This window comes from Sapajus apella, unplaced genomic scaffold (assembly GCF_009761245.1).
Source record: "Sapajus apella isolate SASKATOON/1434 unplaced genomic scaffold, GSC_monkey_1.0 scaffold32, whole genome shotgun sequence".
Classification (NCBI taxonomy): domain Eukaryota; kingdom Metazoa; phylum Chordata; class Mammalia; order Primates; family Cebidae; genus Sapajus; species Sapajus apella.
The window spans coordinates 4633838-4648162 of NW_022436972.1; positions in this window are offsets into that span (position 1 = coordinate 4633838).

Here is a 14325-nt window from a genome sequence, read left to right on the forward strand (position 1 = left end):
GCGAGAATGCAAGGCTCTCATTTTTCATTAGAAACGGCGATGAGGAGAGCGCCTTCCCCTCTCTGCGAGCATCCAATGCAGAAAGGCCAACATCTACAGCTGCAAGAATGATCCAGTGGATGCCGAGGCAGGAGTGCCGATTAGCAACAGAAGTGGCAAATTAAGGCCGCTGACTGGCAGACTGGGAAGAGCCAAGAAATCTGTAGTAATCACCAAGAACAGAACACGAGCTCTTTGAGACCCTGAAGGGAGAAAAGAGGCTGAAAGTACCCACAGTTCTTCTGGAAGGGGGCTCAGAACCAGTGAGATTTCATTAGCCAGTCTGAGTTTTCACCCAGACTGTAGCAGCCTAAAGATCTCAGGGTTACACATAGCATGGAGTCACTGTCCCAGGGAAAGAAGTGTGTTTGCTTCCAGGTTCCTCTGTACCTAATTGTTGCTGTCCTATTCCCAGGGTTGCCAAAGAAAAGAATTCCGTCAACTTTTCTTGGCATTCTCTGTCAATAATTAGCCATTTTTCTTTATGTTTATCCTTCTTAATGCCTATTCCTGTTCAGCTCTGCTCATGGAGAGATAGCCAGCGTGGTTTGCACTCTCCCAAGCAAGCACATCTCAGAGCCCAGATGGCACAGTTGCCTTCAGTTAATTTTCACTCAGATCTTAACCTTCTCAGTTTATTTCCGCTTGAACTCTGGATATTAAAGTAGAAATAATGCTTTGTGACCTTTAAGCAGAACACCAGCTGCTTCTCCACCCTTTCCCCTGTGGTTTAGTGACCCACACAGTCCAGTTCTGCAATAGCCTTGTTTCTGGAGTTCTAACCTCCTTCCCAGCAGGGAATGACTAATGCTTAGAGCCCAGCATTACACCAAGGTTTACCAGGCAGAGCAAATAAATGGTCATCTGAGACATGCTTTCAAACAGAGATCTCTGTTCTTGGCACAAAGGTTAAGGTTAGTGAAAAAAAGTCCCAACTCTTCCCCCTTTCTGTTCAATTTCGCCCCTTTATCTTCCCAAGGAAAGATTTTAGCAGTGATCACAGTGGTTTATCTTCATGACATGGGCAGAGTTCCATGAGTCCTGTGACTCAGTGACACTCTGAGGGACCCATGACTGTGAAGCGAACTTGGAACAAACTCATTGTTGGCAGAAGCTGTCCACTGCCCCCATTCTTTGCTCTGGCAAAACCAGATATCAGTGGTAGCTTAGAAGGAGCCGCAGTGGGGAAGAGGTTGTTGTAAGAGAACCTTCTCTCACATTCTCCAAATCTTCCAATCCAAGCTTTGCTCCAGGCGACCACTTCACCCAGAAGTCCCGGCCAGAGCTCAGGCTTTGACACTGTCACGGCTCCCAGCTTGATGGATGGGAGGGGGCCGGGAGCTGGGTTTCCAGCCAGGAAGGAAAGGAACTCTACGCTCCTGCAGTCCCTTGTACTTACTGGGATGGTGTTCAGGCCTCTGCCCACTGAGCCTGCCAACACATTCTCTCACAGCCAAACCCAATCGCTCCCCACTCCCTGCTTCAAAAGAGAAGAAACCTCGCTGCAGCTACATAGACACTTGGTCACGCTGCAATAATAAAAAATGGAGGCAGCGAGGAGAGGGAGAGGAAGGCTGGGGGCTGGTGACGGGACAAGCTGAGTTTGGAGCTGCAGAGTGGGAAACTATGGGATGGGCTGGAAATACACAGGGGAGGATGCCTCCATGAAGTAGGCTTCAGACTATGTATATGGATCCCCTTTGGGTTTTAGGATCGTTAGTGAAAGATCAGCGTTATCTTGAAATTCCTTTTGTTTGTAGGACTGCATGTTTGGCTGCTCCATGAAGGTCCAGGCTGTGTAAAGGTCACACGGGTAAGTGGATTATGGGCTCATTCATCTCTACAGGGCAAGCCTGGAGAAGTTTTTTCCTGACTCACTGGAAAGAGAAGTAAAAGGCTGAGGAAGGCATTGGTGGTGGGTGTCTCACATGGGCGATGGTGAAGAGTGGAGGCGTCTGCGTTTGATATATATATATATATATATATATATTTTTTTTTTTTTTTCTATAAAGATGGGGTTTCACCATGTTGGTCAGGCTGGTCTTGAACTCCCGACCTCAGGTGATCCGCCCGCCTTAACCTCCAAAGTGCTTGGATTACAGGCGTGAGCCACCACACCTGGCCAATGCACTGCGTTTGATATTGACTTTCTATTTCTTCAGCCAGGGAGCCAGTCTCTGGGCTGCCTGTTGCCCGGTAGCGGGGCAGGAACTTCATCTCACTGTGTCTCACAGTTCATTTCTGCTGTTGGCAACCGATGTGGGAGGAACAGTGAAGAGACTACTAAAGTTTAATGTCCTTTTTATGACCAACTTTTGTTGTTGGCACCTTCCTCTTGGAAAAAGACACTGATTTATGACTGAACAATCCCTACACACGGAAATCAAATCATTCTTTCTGTGTCTTGGCTTATTTCTGTTTAGAGGAACGGATGGTTTCCATAGGCTGTTCAGAAAATGGCTGCGACACATCGGAGTAAAAAAACTGAAAAGTTTTTATTTCTGTCTCCTTCTCCCCACAGAGGAGTTTGAAATTCTTGCTTCAGGCCATATGGAGTGGATATTCCTTCCAGAAGGAAATTATAGACTGCTCTCTGTTTCTACTCAACTGCTTTTCACTTACTAAGTGGACTCTTTGAAGCAGCCTTTTATTTACTTCAGATTCTGACATGAATAATTGTTTAATTGCCTTTCAGCCTACACAAGATAAGGAACCATGTCTCAGAAACTGTATAATTCTCTTAACTAAACAATAGCCGAGCCATCCAGAGTAGTTTTCAAAGAAAGAAAGGAATTCCTCACATATGTTAAGCATTTTATTCCCTTCAAAGTGCATTGCCCTGTATTATTTTGCTAAATTGGATAATGTATACGAAAGTATTGTGTAAATTACATCACATAATAAAAAAGTGAAATGTTATAACAATGATCGATTTGATCTTCCATGTGGGAAACTGAGGCATCCCAGGGGTAAGTTACAACCCCAAATCACAAGACTTAAACGGAGCCCAGATGGTTGTCCATCTTCTGCCTCTGGATGTGCCGTCTCCTCTGCAGAGGATGCTTCACCTCCTGGGGCCTCCCCCAGTAGAGGCCCAGGGTCACCTGCTAAAGGCTTCCTCAAGCCGGAAGCAGGGCTGCAGGTGTGTGCCTTGAAACTTCCATGGGCCCTGCTGGCTCGTTTCAAAGTCTTTGGGCATAGCTACTTGCCTTTCCATCTTGCTCAGTCGTCACCAATCAGCCGTCTGCAGACTTTTCTCCCTCATGTTGTGGCAGAGGAATTGTACATTCTCTGGATTTTAAAAATATATAGGTTACTTTTTCTTCAAAAAAAAAAAGTCTCTGAAATAAGCTCCCAATCCATTTGCATATTTTTAAAACATGTTAGCAAATTCTTATAATGGGATTTGCGTTCGTCAGAAGAGGTCCCGGGGCAGAAATCACAGAGGATGAAGCATCTGTCACTCCCCACCCTTCAGTGGGTGGAGCTCACCCAGGGAGGCAGCAGGACACAAGGTTGAGGAGGACCCCCTATACCCGAGAACCCCATGTGAAGTGCAGAGCAGCCTGAGAGCAGGGGCAGGATACAGGAGGGGAGGGCACAGGAGGGTTTCAAATGCATCAAAGGACCACAATCAACAGAGTGAAGAGGCAACCCATGGAGAATCAAAGAAAATATTTGCAAATCATGTATCTGATAAGGGACTGATATCCAGAATATATAAGGAACTCCTGGCCAAACATGGTGGCTCATGCTTGTAATCCCAACACTTTGGGAGGCAGAGATGGAGGATTACTTGAAGGAAGGAGTTCAAGACCAGCCTGGCAAACAAAGCAGGACTCTGTCTCTACAAGAAGAGAAAAAGAATTAGCTGGTTGTGATAGTGCATGCCTGTAATCCCAGCTACTTAGGAGGCTGAGGCAAGGAGAATCGCTTGAGCCCAGGAGTTTGGAGGCTGTAGTAAGCTCTGATCTCATCACTGCACTCCAGCTGAGGTGATACTGTGAGACCTCTTCTCTTACAAAAAAAAAAAAAAAAAGAAAGAAAAATTTTTTAGAGAATAAGAACTCCTGTAACTCAACAACAACAAAAATCAGTCCAAATAAAAAATGAGCAAAGGACTTGAACAGGCATTTATTCAAAGATGATATGTATACAAACGGTCAATAAGCACATGAAAAGATGCTCAGCATCACGAATCCATCATTAGGAACATGCAAATCAAAACCGCAAGGAGACATCACTTCACACTCATTAGGAAGGCTATTAATGGAAAAAATAAAAATAGAAAATAACAAGTGCTGGACATTGAGAAACCAGAAGCTGGATGCATTGGGAATGGGCAGAAGGTAAAACGCTGCAGCCACTGTGGACAACAATATTGTGGTGCCTCAAAAAATTAAACATAGAATTACCACATGTCTCAGCAATTTGAAGCAACATTGTTCTCTGGGGTAAATACCTGAGGTTCGTCCTCTCATGCCAAGGAAATCAAGTATGCAAACACACTGGAAGTGGGTTTAGGAGCAGAGGTTTAATAGGCAAAAGAAAGAGAAAGGAAAACAGCTCTCTCTTCTGTGAGAGGGGCACCCGAGTGGGAGTTCCGGCAGGGCAGAGTGCACAAGGTGTTGTAGACAGGCTTGAGGAGGCGGGGCCTGATTTACATAGGGCCCAAAGATTGGCTTGAGGGAAGCTGGCTGCCCCAGCCTGATCTTATTATGCAAATGAGCTATTTGCCTGGCTAGCCACGTTGTCTGCTCACTACTGCACACGTGGTTGGTAAGGAAAAAGGAAGATGGAGCTGCTATTTTGAACACGCCTAGTACCCAGGTAGCCCCTTTCCTACTGCACAACTGCCAGCATTCAGCTGTGCGAGCTTCTGGCCTGCCTTTCTATGTCTGCAGCTTGATTTTATCGGCTGCTCTTTGTTAGAAAAGAAAATAGGCAGGCTTGAGTAGGTCCTTTTTGGGGGCTGCTTTTCATTAAAAGGAAAACCTTACTGAGGATTTCCTTACCCTCGCTATCCGCTGAAATGATTTCTTTTTAACACCTGTATTATTTCCACTTCTGGGTATATGCCCAAAAAAGTGAAAGTGATGACTCAGACAGTTGTACACCCATGTTCACAGCAGCGTTACTCACAGTTGCCAAAAGGTGGAAGCAACGCTAGTGCTCATCAACAGATAAATGGGTAAGTAAAATGGGGTCCGTATAATGGAAAATATTCCGCCTTAAAACAGAAGGAAATTCTGACACATGCGATCACATGATTAACCTTGAAGACAACATGCTAAGTGAAATAAACCAGACACAAAGGAACAAATACTGTACTGTAGACCAAAAATAAAATTCTAAGGCCCCCCAGTTATCCGAAAGGACCCCTCCTCTCGGCCAAGGACACTCCAAAGTTAACCTGAAGCACTCGTGGTTTCAGGCCATCACAGGAAGGTTGGGGGACATGCCTCATTATACCCTTCTCCCTCTCAGGATTCAGAAACAGCCAGCCAACATTAACATCAACACAGACCTTGAGTCTGGTAAGAAATATTTACAACCTATTCTCTCTGGAGCCTGCTACTTGGAGGCTTTATCTGCAAGATAAAACCTTGGTCTCCACGAGGACATTTACCCAGACATTCCTTTTTTTTTGAGATAAAGTCTTGCTCTGTCACCCAGGCTGGAGTGCAATGGCACTATCTTGGCTCACTGCAGCTTCTGCCTCCCATGTTCAAGTGATCCTCCTGCCTCAGCCTCCCAAATAGCTGGGATTCCAAGCATGCACTACCATGCCTGGCTAATTTTTGTGTTTTTAGTAGAGATGGAGTTCCACCATGTTGGCCAGGCTGATCTCAAACTCCTGGCCTCAAGAGATCCCCCCACCTCCACCTCCCAAAGTGTGCTGGGTTTACAGGCTTGAGCCACCGTGCCTCACCAGGCATTTCTTTTTATGACAATAACTCTTTCAACCAATTGCCAATCAACAAATCTTTAAATCTACCTATGACTTAGAGGCTCCCCCGCCCCCTTACCTTCCATTTCCACCTTGCTTTGACTTGTCCTGCCCTTCTAGATGGAACCAGTGTAAATTTTACATATATTGACTGATATATTATGTCTTCCAAAAATGTATAAAAGCAAGCCGTTTCTCCACCACCATCTAGGGTACACGCCATCAGGACCTCCTGAGGCTGTGTCTTGGGCCTGTCTTCACATAAATTATTTTTTTTTTTGAGACAGAGTCTTGCTGTGTCACTCAGGATAGATGCAGTTGTGTGATCTCAGCTCACTACAACCTCCACCTCCCAGGTCCAAGTGATTCTTCTGCCTCAGCTTAATGAGTAGCTGGGATTACAGCTGCATGCCACCACATCCGACCAATCTTGGCAAAATAAGCTTTCTAAATGGATTGAGACCTGTCTCAGATACCTTTGGGTTCATGGTATGATTGCACTTATCTGTGGTGGAATATTATCATAAACTCCACTACCTAGAGGAATTAAACTCATAGAGACAGAAAGCGGAAGGGTGGATTTGGGGAGCTGGAGAAAACGGAGTGAGAAGCTACTGGTTAGTGAAGACAGAGCTTCAGGGAAAATGGAAACGTTCCAGAGATGGACCATGGTGATGGTGCATAACAATGTGAATGTACCTAATACCACTGAGCTGTATGCTTCAAAATGGTTACACTGGCAAATTTTACGTTATGTACATTTTACATGTTTATTTATTTGTCTTCATTTTATTTCAGATGGGGCCTTGTTTTTATTTTTTGTTTTTTTGAGTTGGAGTCTCACTCTGTCAGCCAGGCTGGAGTGCAGTGGTGCGATCTCTGCTCACTGTAACCTCCACCTCCCGATTCAAGGGATTCTCCTGCCTCAGCCTCCCAAGTAGTTGGGATTACAGGTGTGCAGCCAGCTAATTTTTTGTATTTTTGGTAGAGACAGAGTTTCACAATGTTGGCCAGGCTGGTCTTGAACTCCTGACCTCAAGTGATCCACCTACCTCGGCTTCCCAAAGTGCTGGCATTACAGGCATGAGCCATGGTGCCCAGCCAGAGACAGGGTCTTGTTCTGTCACTCAGACTGGGGTACAGTGGTGTCCTCACAGCTCACTGCCGAGGTCTGAGTCAGGCTCAAGCACTCATGAGTAACCGAAACCGCAGGTTACCGCTAATTTTTTTTTTTTTTTTTTTTTGGTAGAGACGAGATCTTTCCATGTTGCCTAGGTTGTTCTCAAACTCAGAAGAGATCCTCCTGCTTTGGCCTCCCAAAGTGCTGGGATTACAGGTGTGAGCCACCACATCCAGCCTTTCTGTGTGTGTGCGTGCGTGCATGTGTGTGTGTGTGTGTGTGTGACAATGTCTCACTCTGTTGCCCAGGCTAGAGTGCAAACATGGAATCATAGCTCACTGCAGCCATGAACACCTAGGCTCAAGGGATTCTCCTGCCCTCCTGCCTCAGCCTCCTGAGTAGCTGGATTATAGGCACCCACCACTGTACCTAGTTAATAATTTTTTTAAAGTTTTTAGAGACGGAGTCTCCCTATGTTGCACAGGCTGGTCTTGAACTCCTGGCCTCAAGCAATTCTGCTTTGTCCTCCCAAAATACTGAGATTACAGGCATAAGCCAGCTTTCTTTCTTTCTCTTTTTCTTCCCGTTTTTCTCTTTCTTTTTCTTCTTTCTTTCTTTCTTTCTCCTTCCTACCTACCTTCCTTCCTTCCTTCCTTCCTTCCTTCCTTCCTTCCTTCCTTCCTTCCTCCCTCCCTCCCTCCCTCCCTTTCTCTCTCTCTCTCTCTCTCTCTCTCTCTCTCTCTCTCTCTCTCTTCTTTCTCTTTCGAGACAGGGTCTTGCTCGGTTGCCTAGGCTGGTATGCAGTGGTGCAATCATAGCTCATAAATCACCCAGACTCATGTGATCCTTTTGCTTCAGCCTCCCAAAGCACAGATTACAGGCATGAGCCACTTCACCCAGCTCTACCGCTCCTGGCCCTACCCTACCACAGCTTTTTTAAACTTATAGAAATAAAATAAAAAGAGAGAACTTCCCAAAAAATGTGAAGGTCTGAGAAGAAAGGGAGGCATTGCAGTCGTCTCCAGGGAGGACACCTTCTGGAGGCTGCTCCTCCAAGGACGCCGCCGCTTAGAAGAGGAACCCGTGCCTCTCCTCACCTCTGCAGGGTGTGAAGGTCCCTCAAAGACCCTTTCCCAGTGGGAACGTGGCCTTGGAATGATGAAGGAGGAGGTGTCCAGCTCCTCCCCCAGGGTCGTCTATCTGAGAGTTCATCTCTTCTGTCCCAGCCAGATGGTACACAGGACAGACTGTGCCCATTGGGGACCATAAAGGAAATTCCCCTGGTTCACTTCACTCCCCCAGAGGGTCAGAGAAGACACACCCTGTGTATACAGAGGTAATACAGCGGGTGACGTATGACAGAAGTTGACCTCATCCCTTTATCCATTGGTTTGTAAGCTTTTTTTTAAGCCAACACAAGTGTTTTGTTTTAAGCCCCACCCCGCCAACACACACACACGTGTTTTATACTCAATAGTTATTAAGGCCAACTATAAATTGTGCTAATTTCTTTGCTTCTTGCTGGACTACACCTTCCAACAATTCTTTCAGGAGAAATGATGGTGGGACACTTTCTCAGGTCTTGTATGTCCAAAAATATCTAATCTTACCCCTCACGCTCGAATGTGGTTTGATCAGGTAGAGAATTCGAGAGTGACTGCCCCCCTGTCTTCTTGCACTGGGTGCTGCCGGTGAAGTGTGATGTTTAGACTGTTCACATGCCGTAGCAGGTGACCTGCTTTTTCTCTCTCAAAGATTTTAGGAGTTTTTCTTTATCCTTGATATTCTGACCTCTTCCTCTAATCTACAGGGGCAGATTTGTTTCATTAAAAAATATGTATATATCCCGCTTTATCCTCCAGGGAACTTTCAATTTGAGAACTTCAGTTTCAGGAAATTCTTCTCTGTAATTTCTGTTAGTTCTGCTCCCTCTTCTCAATTTTTTTACTACAGGAACCCAGAAGAGGGCTTTTTGACCTCCTGTGTCCAGAGTCCATATTTCTTACTTTTCGTTCTTCCATTCTATTTCTTTATCCCTGCATGCTGCTTTCTGGGAGATTCCCCTTCATGCACTTGGGCTCATTTGGATATTTGGCCATCTTGCTTAGGTGTTTTTATTTTTTTATATTTATTTATTTATTGAGACAGAGTCTCACTCTTGTCGCCCAGGCTGGAGTACAGAGGCGCCATCTCATCTCACTGCAACCTCCGCCTCCCAGGTTCAAGGGATCCTTCCGTCTCAGCCTCCCAAATAGCTAGGATTACAGGTGCCCGCCACCACACCTGGCTAATTTTTTGCATCTTTGGTGGAGGCAGGGTTTCATCATGTTGGCCAGGCTAGTCTAGAACTCCGGACCTCAGGTGATCTGTCTGCCTCAGCCTCCCAAAGTGCTGGGATTATAGGCGTGAGTCACCACGCCCAGCCAGGTTTCTTTATTAACGGTGACATAGACTGATTCCATTTGCACTGACTGCTGATAGAGGAGGTGGATGCAGCCACTTCATTCTGTGCTCCACTCTATTCACAGCGACACCAGGGGGAACGAGTCCACCAGGGAGTCTCTGTCCTTCCCTTCCCAAAGAAGCACTCTGCCCCTTGTACCTAAGCCACCCAGCTCCTCGATTCCAACCACCAGGTGGGACAAATGTTTGGTGGCACTGTCCCTTCTGCGACAGGACTCCCTTACACACACCTCACCCTATGTTTTTTTTTTTCTTTTTCTTCCTCTGATTCTTTTGGTCTTTTAGGGATTTTCAGTTTCTGAAAACCTGCTTCCCAAAAACCTCCCTTCTAGTTTTCTGAGTATTGTTACTTTTGTTGGTTTTTTTTTTGAGACTCACTCTGTTGCCCAGTCTGGTGTGCAGTGGTGCGATCTTGGCTCACTGCAACCTCTGTCAATTATGTTCAACAATTCTCCTGCCCCAGTCTCCCGGATAACTGGAATTACAGGTGCGTGCCACCATGCCTGGCTTATTTTTGTATTTTCAGTAGGGACGGGGCTTCACTATGTTGGCCAGGCTGGTCTTGAACTCCTAACCTCAAATGATCCCCCCACCTCAGCCACCCAAAGTCCTGGGATTACAGGCATGAGCCACCGCACCCGGCCTATTAACACACTTTTTCTACTGTGTCTGAAAACCTAGTGCTGAGGGGAAGGCAGTAGTACGTGTCTGGGCCACCATTTTGAAAAAGGAAAGCTTCACATAAAAATCTTAGAAGTTTAAGGTGTAAACGAGAGACGGCGCAGCACTTTAGTTGAAGCAGAGATGGAGACCCCAGAGGTCTGCTTCCCTTCTCCCTCCCAGTGGCCTGTGAGGGGGCTGCAAGGTACACCCAAGGCTCTGTGGAGCCTTGCATGAAAACCACTCACCCACATTATCACTGTGGCTTCATGTCAGCAGCACAATGGATTTGATAGTTGGCACCAGCAGCCTGATAGCCCGATCCCTCCAGCAGCGACAGACCGCTTCTTTAAATTTAGAAATTTGGGACTGTTTTAGGACTTTCCTTGAAATTTCAATGTTTTGGTCTGAGAGTTCACTTGCAAAGGACTGTCATAAGAAGGAGGCCATTGGCTTGAGGCTGTGCAGGTACTTTGAGTTCTTGTGCAATGAACTTCAGCCTAACTTGGGATATAAACAAATGAGAACCTAACCTACGAGTGTATGTTTTGTAACAGCTGGTCTCAGCCAATGACAAGCAGCCAAGTGCCTTGTCTTCACAGGCAGTCAGCTGATCAGATCATGTCCACATAAGGCAAATGCCTAGCGTAACCAGCCAAGTTATGTCTGCACTTTACCTCTGCATTCAGCCTATAAAAGCCACAGCTCATGCTGCTAACTTGGAGCTCTGTGAACCTCTTGTGGTTCTGAGTGCTGCCTGATTCATGAATCATTTTTTGCTCAAGTCAGTTCTGTTAAATTTGCCTTCTGTAAAGTTTTTCTTTTAACAGAACTGACATTCTCTGAGCTCAATAAATTATCATGCCATTGCTGGCTCTGTTTATCAAATCTGATTATTTTCCCAGTTGCTCTCTGATGACTTAGTAAGGTGGATCTTCATACCATCCCAAACCATAATCTTTCAGTATGTAGTGAATATACTGGTTGTGAGTTCCACCTATGTAAGAGGTGTTTTTTAATTACTTTGTATGGAACTCTCCAGCTGTGGACATGAGGTAAGAAACCCACTTGTCTTATACACAGTGAGGGATGGTTAAGTGCAAAGGATTGTTGATGTTTTGCTGTGTGTTCCTCTGTGTAAGACCTTTCTCGGGGCCATTGAGATAACTTCAGTGATTTATATCATCTCAAAACTTTTAAGAATTTAGACTTTCTTCTCTCTTGGGTGTATTCCTGTGTAAGGCTGGCCTATGCATTACCCAACTTTATTCAGATAACTTATTCAGAGGTAGAAGATTATTTCTTTAGAGAAATAAGAAATCACCATACCAGACTAATGATTCGAATAAGAGATTTAAACAGAATTTTTTTTTTTTAATTCTTGAAAGTACTTCTTGTTGGACAGGGAAAATTTTTATGTGTCAAAAATTTATTTAAACTATGTGGCCATTATCTGAAATAGAATAATAGATTATGTCAATTATTTTGTTAATTATTTTACATTTCAGAGTCCTATTTACATACACAACTTCCATATATACCATAGAAAGTCTACTCAAGCCTCCAATTTTTCCAAATATTTAGTTGATCTTCATTAGCTGTGAACATAAAATGGATTTTAGGCAGTATTATTTGGCTGACTCTTGCTTCAAATCCAGCAAATCAAGCAGCTTGTTGGCTTGCCACGTATTCATTATTTATTCTCTTATCTATGTTCTTTTCCAAGCAGCCCACCACTTTCCACTGGAGGATCCATGAGATTCCAGGGAAGCTGACTTTATCAATGGAAGTGAGGGATGAGGTCTAGGCTAAGGCAATCAGGACCTTCCATTTCTTGGAACACAGATATTGGTTGTAGACGGTTACTTACGCAAGTAACCTGCTCTCTCTGAGAGTCATTTTCCTTATCTAGAAAATGGATAATATTTACCTTAATAGGCCAGGCATATAGAAAATGATAGGTGTGATTTTGTACTTTTTATATAAGTAGGACAAACTTAGAGTCATGAAAAAATATGTTGTCACACTTATTTTTTGCTTTTCTTAGAAGAAAAAAAGGCTATATCTTTAAAGTGTTCAGTAGCACAGAAAGAAGAAAATGAAGGGCACATTTTGTAGAATCAAGATTTTTCCCTCACATTCAATAAGAGTCCCATAGTGAGTTAATGAGGGGGGAACGCTGCTCTCTTGTATCTCTCATTGCTGCATTTTCTAGCGTTCATCTGAGAGAATGAGGGAAGCTTTGGTTCACGTACTTCAATACTGAGACTCTCCTTCAGGACCCTGAGCAAACTAACTATAAAAGTGATGAATGACTGTAGATTATTCAGCAGATTCTTGGTATTCTTTCAGATATTTTGAGAACAGCTTCTTAACCCTTCACTCGTAAACGTGGTGCTGTTCCCCTTGGGTGATTTCTCTCATCTTTGAAGTTGAGTCCCTTCAGGTGTCAATGGCATGATTTATTCACGTTCCGGGCCAATGGAAGATGCACAATGGTGGGAGGCTGTTAGCTCTCACCAGCGTCCCCTCTGGCCACTCTGGCAAAGGCCACCAAGTGACAGCGCACTGAATTCTGGGGCAAAGAAGGCTCTGGTGTGGGTGGAGGTGGCTCTGAGCAGAGCCCAGAATGTTGGAACAAGAGTGAGGTGGCCTGGCTTGCTGCTTCTGACCTATCTCATCTGCACGACTCTAATGAGAGAAAAAAATGGCGGAAAGCTTGCAAATATTGTGCAATAGGGGTGGTAGTTTTACATAACTCGAACAAATTTGGCATGACATTCATGGAGACTCAAAGCAACCTAAGGAATGCAATTTTTTTTTTTTTTTTCAGAAATACCTGATAACCTCTTTTTACTTTTTAATGTATTAAACTTGAATCCTGGTGGGTCTTTATTATTTTTTTTTCTGACAGTATTAAGTCAATTCTGTGATATATTTAAAGTATCACTGACATGCTCAGACAATACCTTTGTCCTACACAACCCCCAATGGCTCCCAAGTACGTGACTTAGGAACCTTCGTGAGCTCATCAGCCATTCAAATCAAGAAAATTTATAGCCGAGTACTCTCCCTTCTTGGGAGAACTCAGAATGTTGCACTTCTGTGTCTCACTTCTTTCTCATTCTGAAGTTGAATTTAGTCATAATCATTATACTGCTATAGCATTAGACACTTTTCAAAACATGTTTATTCACAACATTACAAGCAGAGATTTCACTGTTTTTGGTCTTTAGAGGAGAAAATTACTCAAAGAAATTGACAAATTTTTGTTTAATCCATCCATTACAATCTTGGATACTGATCAATTTATAGAATCACTGAGCCTAGAGAAGAAACCACACATATCAGCTTTAAGTTTCAAGTTAAGCTTGAGATAAATTCAATTTTAAAAAATGAAATTATAAGTGCATTGGAAGAAAATTTTTAAACATATTGTTATGATTTGGGGGAAGGTAGAGAAAAACTATAACTGGGGATCCCAGGATAAAAGTCATAGTGGAAAAATATTTCTAGACCTAAGGGTTTCAAACACACATATACATAAATACACATTCAGAATTTCTGAATGGTAAAAAAATATATTCTGATATATTTTGGAATTTATCAACCAAAAAGGCAAATGATACAATTTTGAAAAGGTAACATGTTTAATATAAAAAGAGTTCTTGCAAACCAATAAGGAAAAGTTGTCTCCATATATTAACAACGGATCTAAATAGCAAATTCACAGTAGAAAAAATAAAGATGGACAATAAACATAAAAAGTTTTAACCTTCCTGGTAACAAAATTTGAAATATTAAAACAATAAAATTCTCCAAACTGGTGGGGAAAAAATAGAATAACAATATACAGTGTTGGCAAAGACTTTGGGAAATAGGTAACTTCACGGAGAGCAGTTTGGCATTATGTATCAAAATCCTTGAAAACAGGCGTAACATCTGATCCAGGTTAGGGATGAATCATCAGCCAGTAATTGGACAAGTTGTCAAAGATACAAATGCAAAAATGTAAATGGCAGTATTTTTATTTGTGATCATGAAAAATGAGCAACAATTTAAAATATTGGTAATATGGGGTTATAGATGTCAT